The 8,893-nt window shown below is 39.9% G+C and overlaps 1 pseudogene; it reads left to right on the top strand.

The window, feature by feature from the left end:
* The first annotated feature begins 1,596 nt into the window (after window positions 1-1,596).
* On the top strand, window positions 1,597-2,527 carry LOC117870302 (annotated as a pseudogene).
* The last annotated feature ends 6,366 nt before the right edge of the window (window positions 2,528-8,893 follow it).

Below are 8,893 nucleotides of genomic sequence, written 5' to 3'. Positions count from 1 at the left end.
ACTTAGAAATGCTCTTTCAAACTGTCCTCACTTTAAAAATGACCAATGTTACCCAAAGCATAGGGGAAAACTTTTTTTGTTACTATAAATTACTATAAATACTTCCTGCACATCTCTATACATGCATTTTTAAAGCTATACTATTCTTATGCTCTGGCTCTATTATTCATAACCTTAGCAATGAACAAGACATTCAAAAAATAGGGGAACTACACAAATCTTTACCAATTACTTCCTCGTGCCTAACTATTGGCAGCATAGCACTTGCAGGCATACCATTTCTAACTGGATGTTACTCCAAAGACATCATCATTGAAACCATAAAAACATCATACCTAAACGCCTGAGCCCTATTCCTAACACTAATTGCAACCTCATTCACCACAATCTACAGTCTATGAATCACAATCTTCGTAAAACAGCACAGCCACGATACCATTCCATACTACTTACTGAATGTAAACAACCCAAAAATTATTAATCCAATCACCCGTCTTGCCATAGGAAGCATCGTCGCTGGACTACTTATCTCATTAAACATCACACCATTAAAAACTCCCCAAAAATCATACCAATATGCATTAAAATCGCAGCACTAATAGTAACAATCCAAGGCCTTCTACTAGCCCTAGAACTAGCCATAATAACCAACAAAATAACCCCCAAACCTGATAATAGCCACAATTTCTCCAACTCATTAGCATACTTCAACACCTTAACCCACCGTTCACTACCAATAACAAATATAAAATTTAACCAAAATGTCACAACCCACCTAATTGGTCTATCCTGATATGAAAACATCGGCTCAAAAGGATTAACCAAATCACAAATCACTCCAATTACAACCACCTCCTCATCACAAAAAGGCCTCATGAAAATCTATATTATTATTATTAGTAGTAGTAGTATTTATTATTATTATAATTATTATTATTATTTATTTATTATTATTATATACCTTCATTCATTTTATCCATCACATTAGTACTCCTCATAACCTAATTGAACGAAGCACTCCACCAGACAAACCACAAACCAATTCTAACACAACAAACACCGTCAACAAGAATCCACAACCAGCAACCAAAAGCATCACACTATCAAAACAATAAAACCATGATACCCCATTAAAATCTGAACAAACAGTATATAAATCCATCAGCATCAACCGCAATATCACCAAACCCATCCACACTCCATAACCAAGAACCCACTACTACAAGACCTACAATAAGCAAAACATAACCTACCACATAAGCCACCCCTCCTCAATTACCCCAAGCAACAGGAAAAGGCTCCGCCTCTAATGCAGATGAATAAGCAAAAATCACTAATATTCCCCCTAAATAAATCAAAAACAACACCAAAGAAACAAAAGACCCTCCCATACCAACCAACAACCCACACCCAAAAGCTGCCCCTATAACCACACTAAAAACCCCATAATAAGGAGACGGATTAAAAGCTACACCGATCATTCGAAAAATAAAACAAAACCCAAATAAAAACATAAAATATATCACAATTCTTGCCGGACTTTAACCAGGACCAATGATTTGAAAAACCATCGTTGTGTTCAACTACAAAAACCGAATGGCTGCAAATCTACGAAAAAACCACCCAGTAATAAAAATCATCAACGACTCATTCATCGACCTACCATGGCCTTCTAACATCTCTGCTTGATGAAACTTTGGATCACTACTAGGCACCTGCCTAGTCCTACAAATTGTCACTGGAATTTTCCTAGCAATTCATTACTCACCAGACATCTCCCACATCACCCGAGACGTACATTACGGATGACTCATCCGCAACATACACGCCAACGGCGCCTCCCTCCTCTTCATGTGCATTTATCTTCACATCGGCCGAGGACTTTACTACGGCTCGTACTTATACAAAGAAACCTGAAACACTGGAATCGTTCTACTAATACTAGTTATAGCCACTGCATTCGTAGGCTACATCCTACCATGAGGCTAAATATCATTCTGAGGCGCTACTGTCATCACCAATCTACTCTCAGCTGTCCCATATATCGGTAATACATTAGTGCAATGAATCTGAGGAGGCTTCTCAGTGGACAACGCAACCCTAACTTGATTTTTTACCTTCCAATTTCGATTACCGTTTGCCATTATTGGTCTCATTATTGGTACACCTCCTCTTCTTACAGGAAACCAGATCAAACAACACCACAGGACTAAACTCAAATGCTGATAAAATCCCCTTCCACCCCTACTTCTCATACAAAGACTTACTAGGACTTATCCTAATACTAGCCTTCCTACTAACCTTAACACTATTCTCCCCTAACCTCCTAGGAGACCCAGACAATTTTACACCAGCTAACCCTCTACTTACCCCTTCACATATCAAACCATAATGATACTTTCTTTTTGCCTACTCAATCCTACGCTCAATCCCAAATAAACTAGGCGGTGTACTTGCCAAGATGGATACTCAACATATCCCCAAAACACAAAGATTTGGTCCTAACCTTACTGTTACCTTTTGCTAGTATCAGGCACACCATGACAGCCCAAGACACTTATTTTGCCACGCCCCCAAGGATATTTCAGCAGTGATAAAAATTAAGCAATAAGCACAAGTTTGACTTACTTATAGCAAACATAGAGCTGGTCAATCTTGTGCCAGCCACCGCGGTTATACAAGAAGCCCAAACTAACAGCCAACCGGCATAAAATGTGACTAAAATTTAATCTACAAAATTAAGGTGAACCCCCTACTCAACTGTCATACGTAAAAGTATACATTACCACATTATGAAAATAACCTTAATACAACAGACCTATTTGAGCCCATGGTTGCTAAGACACAAACTGGGATTAGATATCCCACTATGCTTAGCCCTAAATTTAGATCGTTTACATACAAAAATATCGGCCAGAGAACTACCAGCAAAACGCTTAAAACTCTAAGGACTTGGTGGTACCTCAACCCCCCCTAGAGGAGCTTGTTCTATAATTGATAATCCATGATCTACCTCACCATCTCTTGCCAAATCTGCCTATATACCACCGTTACCAGCTTACCCTATGAAGGTTACAAAAGTAAGCAAAATAATCCAAGCAATTAACAAGTCCGGTCAAGGTGTAGCTAACTGAGATGGAAGAAATGGGCTACATTTTCTATACTAGAAATAGTGATGGAAGGGAACCATGAAACAGGTCCCATAAGTAGGATTTAGCAGTAAAGTGGGAACAGAGAGCCCTATTTCAGCCGGTCCTGAGGTGCGCATACACCGCCCATCACCCTCCTCAAAACAACGTAACAACCCTAAATAAATCACAATAAACAAATAGATGAGGCAAGTCATAACAAGGTAAGTGCACCGGAAGGTGTAATTGGAACATCAAAACATAGCTTAACCAAAAGCATTCAGCTTACACCTGAAAGATGCCCATTAAAACCGGACTATTTTGAGCAACAATCTAGCCCAACCAATAAATACAAACTCAACAAACAAAATAATCCTACCATACATTAAACCAAAACATTTTACCATCCCAGTATCGGTGATAGAAAAGATAGTTGGAGCAATAAAGACAGTACCGCAAGGGAAAGATGAAAAACGTGAAATACCCAGTAAGCCACAAAAAGCAAAGATTAACTCTTATACCTCTTGCATCACGATTTAGCCAGCACACTCAAGCAAAGAGAACTAAAGTCTGAATCCCCGAAACCAAGTGAGCTACTTAAAGGCAGCCAATAACTTCAAGGCTAAACCCGTCTCTGTGGCAAAAGAGTGGAAAGACCTATAAGTAGAGGCAAAAAGCCTAAAAAACTTGGTAATAGCTGGTTGCTCAATAAAAGAATATAAGTTCAACCTTAAATTTCCTAAAAAACAACTTAAAGACATTTAACAAGAGAAATTAAACTTATATTCAATTGGGGTAGAGCCCGATTGAAAAAGGATACAACCTGAAATGGAGGACAAAACACCAAAACAAAATCACCACAGGCCTTAAAGCAGTCATCATCAAAGCTCACTAACAATAAATATCAACAGCATTTTTTTTTTCTCAAACAACATTGAGCTATTCTACCCTTATAGGAGAACTAATGTTAAAATGAGTAACAAGAAGACAAAACTTCTCTTATGCGCTAGCTTAAATCATAATAGATAATGGAAGAAGGCTAATGTAGTGCCCATCTTTAAAAAAGGGAAGAAGGAGGATCCGGGGAACTACAGGTCAGTTAGCCTCATCTCAGTCCCTGGAAAAATCATGGAGCAGGTCCTCAAGGAATCAATTTTGAAGCACTTCGAGGAGAGGAAAGTGACCAGGAACAATCAGCATGGATTCACCAAGGGCAATTCATGCCTGACTAACCTAATTGCCTTCTATGATGAGATAAATGGCTCGGTGGATGAGGGGAAAGCAGTGGATGTGTTATTCCTTGACTTTAGCAAAGCTTTTGATACTGTCTCTCACAGTATTCTTGCCAGCAAGTTAAAGAAGTATGGGCTGGATGAATGGACTACAAGGTGGGTAGAAAGCTGGCTAGATTGTTGGGCTCAACAGGTAGCGATCAATGGCTCCATGTCTAGTTGGCTGCCGGTATCAAGTGGAGTGCTCCAAGGGTTGGTCCTGGGCCAGGTTTTGTTCAGTATCTTCATTAATGATCTGGCGGATGGCGAGAATGACATTATAAGATGAGAAAACCCTGTGGAACCGTACATACAGATTAACTATTGCCCATATCCATCTAAGGATTCACAACCAACTATAATTTGATCCCTATTTTTAGTTGGGGTGACCTCGGAGTAAAACAAAACCTCCAAAAAAAGAACATATTTTTACACTTAGACCTACAGCTCAAAGTGCCTATGGCAAAATGATCCAATATATTTGATCAACGAACCCAGGGATAACAGCGCAATCCCCTCCTAGAGTCCCTATCGACGATGGCGTTTACAACCTCAATTTTGGATCAGGACATCCTGATGGTGCAGCCGCTATCAAGGGTTCGTTTGTTCAACGATTAACAGTCCTACGTGATCTGAGTTCAGACCGGAGTAATCCAGGTTGGTTTCTATCTACAATATGAACCTTTTCTAGTACGAAAGGACCGAAAAGACAAGGCCTATACCAAAAACAAGCCTTACCTTATATTAGTGAAATCAACTTTACTAATAATAAGGACAAAAACCATAAGCCCTCAAAAAGGTCCAAGTTGGGGTGGCAGAGCCAGCTATCAATGCAAAAGGCCAAAACCCTTTATTCAGGGGTTCAACTCCCCTCCCCAACTATGAAAACCCTATTATCTAACTTAATATCTCCACTCATATATATAATTCCAATCTTAATTGCCATCGCTTTCTTCACCTTAATTGACCGAAAAGTCCTAGGATACATAAAACTATGAAAAGGCCCTAACATCGTAGGCCCATACGGACTACTACAACCAGTAGCAGATGGTGTAAAGGTATTTATTTAAAAACCAGTCTGCCCATTAAACTCATCCCATACACTATTTACACTATCCCCAATCCTAGCCTTTTACTAGTCCAGCCAATTTGACTCCCACTCCCCCTACCCTTCCCACTAGCCAATCTTAACCTAGGCCTTCTATTCCTAATCTCCCTCTCCAGCTTCATAGTCTATTCCATCCTATGACCAGGATGAGCGTCAAACTCCAAATACGTCTTAATAGGAAACCCTACAAGCAGTAGCCCAAACTATCTCATACGAAGTAACCCTCGGAATCATCTTACTCTCCCTCATCCTATTCTTAGTGGGATTCAACATACAAACATTTATAACAACACAAGAACCAATATACCTCATCTTTTCCTCCTGACCACTAATAATAATATGCTATATCTCTACACTAGCAGAAACTAATCAAGCACCATTCGACCTCACAGAAGGAGAATCTGAACTGGTATCAGGGTTTAACGTTGAATACTCTGCCGGTCCATTCACCCTATTTTTTCGAGCAGAATATGCTAACATCCTAATAATAAATACTCTTACCACCAACCTATTCCTAAATCCAGCCTACATCAACAATACACCTGAACTATTTTCCCTATCACTAATATCAAAAGTCATACTACTTTCAGCAGGATTCCTATGAATCCAAGCCTCCTATCAACGATTTTGATATGACCAATTAATGCACCTCCTATGAAAAAATTTCCTCCCAATTACCCTAGGAGTGTGCCTCTGACATATATCAATACCAATTGCCTTCTCAGGACTTCCACCAATACCATAGGACACGTACCTGAAATTAAAGGATCACCTTGATAGGGTGAATAATAGAAGCTAAAATCCTCTCGTCTCCTTAGAAAAATAGGACTCGAACCTATAACAGAGAGATCAAAACTCCCCATACTTCCATTATACTACATCCTAGTAAAGTCAACTAATTAAACTCTTGGGCCCATATCCCAAAAATGTTGGTTAAAATCCTTCCTCTACTAATGAATCCACACGCAAGCATAATTATTATCTCAAGCCTAATTATAGGTTTAATCCCTGTACAATTTAATGGCACATCCCCTTCAATTAGGATTCCAAGACGCAATATCACCCATTACACTGTTCTACAATTTTTGAGAAGTCGTCTGCTTCAGAGATAAAATGTGCTATTTATTATATATTTTGATGTGCTGAATTCAAATATGACAATTAAAACAACTGATTGGCTACCGTTTCTGAGATATTTAAGTTTTTACATTTTATGTCTATGTATATTGTGTAGATAGAGTTTTAATCATAAATTGTAAACCTAGGTCTTTTCATGTGTTTATGGTTGCTTTACATGATAATATTTCACCTGTCCTGTTCATGTAACACTTTAAAAATCAGCAAAAGGCTTATATAAATAAAATTTATTATGAAACAAAAGGCAAAAACTATTATGTACATAGTTTAGTCCTATTCAGTGTCTACTCGGCGCTTCTTGGCTTGTCTCTTGTATTCATTAAATGGAGCATCTCTTGTCACTGTCCAGCAATAGTCTGCAAGCATTGATGGGCTCCATTTGCCCTGACAGCGTTTCTCCATTGTTGCAATGTCCTGGTGAAATCGCTCGCCGTGCTCGTCGCTCACTGCTCTGCAGTTTGGTGGAAAAACATCTAGATGAGAGTGCAAAAAATGTATCTTTAGTGACATGTTGCAACCAAGGCTTTTGTATGCCTTGAGGAGGTTTTCCACCAACAGCCTGTAGTTGTCTGCCTTGTTGTTTCCGAGAAAATTTATTGCCACTAACTGGAAGGCTTTCCATGCCGTCTTTTCCTTGCCAAACAGTGCATGGTCAAATAGATCGTATCGAAGAAGTTCACGAATCTGAGGACCAACAAAGACACCCTCCTTTATCTTAGCTTCACTTAACCTTGGAAATTTTCCACGGAGGTACTTGAAAGCTGCTTATGTTTTGTCAATGGCCTTGACAAAGTTCTTCATCAGACCCAGCTTGATGTGTAAGGGTGGTAACAAAATCTTCCTTGATTCAACAGGTGGTGGATGCTGAACATTTTTCCTCCCAGGCTCCAATGACTGTCGGAGTGGACAATCTTTCTTGATGTACTGGGAATCTCTTGCACGACTATCCCATTCGCAGAGAAAACAGCAGTACTTTGTGTATCCAGTCTGCAGACCAAGCAAGAGAGCAACAACCTTCAAATCACCACAAAGCTGCCACTGATGTTGGTCATAGTTTATGCACCTCAAAAGTTGTTTCATGTTGTCATAGGTTTCCTTTATATGGACTGCATGACCAACTGGAATTGATGGCAAAACATTGCCATTATGCAGTAAAACAGCTTTAAGACTCGTCTTCGATGAATCAATGAACAGTCTCCACTCATCTGGATCGTGAAAGATGTTGAGGGCTGCCATCACACCATCGATGTTGTTGCAGGCTACAAGATCACCTTCCATGAAGAAGAATGGGACAAGATCGTTTTGACGGTCACGGAACATGGAAACCCTAACATCACCTGCCAGGAGATTCCACTGCTGTAGTCTGGAGCCCAACAGCTCTGCCTTACTCTTGGGTAGTTCCAAATCCCTGACAAGGTCATTCAGTTCACCTGGTGTTATGAGGTGTGGTTCAGAGGAGGAGGATGGGACAAAATGTGGGTCCTGTGACATTGATGGTTCAGGACGAGAAGTTTCACCCTCTTCCTCTTCCTCGTCTGACTCAAGTGAGAATGATTCTGGTGCCTCAGGAACCGGCAGTCCTTCTCCATGGGGTACTGGGTGTATAGCTGATGGAATGTTTGGATAATGCACAGTCCATTTTTTCTTCTTTGACACACCTTTCCCAACTGGAGGCACCATGCAGAAGTAACAATTGCTGGTATGATCTGTTGGCTCTCTCCAAATCATTGACACTGCAAAAGGCATAGATTTCCTTTTCCTGTTCAACCACTGGCAAAGATTGTTGCACAAGTGTTGCAGCATATTTGTGGGGCCCACCTCTTGTCCTGATCTCCAATTTTGCAGCCAAAATAAAGGTGATAGGCTTTCTTAACCATAGTGGTTATACTGCGCTTTTGTGATGCAAAAGTCACTTCACCACAAACATAGCAGAAGTTATCTGCACTGTTCACACAAGTACGAGGCATCTCTGCTCACTTTGGCTAAACAGAAATGTGTCCCTTTGCAAAATCAAACACTGACAAATAAGAGAGCACAACACTGTATGATTTCTAGAGCTGATATAGGGCAATTTGTTCAGCAGAGTGATGTAAGCTTCGTTATGATTGCATCATCCATGACTTCTAGGAATAACATGATGCAATTCATATCATGTATGACGCAATACCAGCTTCAGATTGCATCATTCATTGTTTTGCCTAAAAAGCAAGTACTGTCCAAACCCAGTCATAGATTTATTCATAGATCCA

The sequence above is a fragment of the Trachemys scripta genome, unplaced genomic scaffold, assembly GCF_013100865.1.
Source record: "Trachemys scripta elegans isolate TJP31775 unplaced genomic scaffold, CAS_Tse_1.0 scaffold_197, whole genome shotgun sequence".
Taxonomy (NCBI): domain Eukaryota; kingdom Metazoa; phylum Chordata; order Testudines; family Emydidae; genus Trachemys; species Trachemys scripta.
This window is presented reverse-complemented; position numbering and strand designations above follow the sequence as displayed.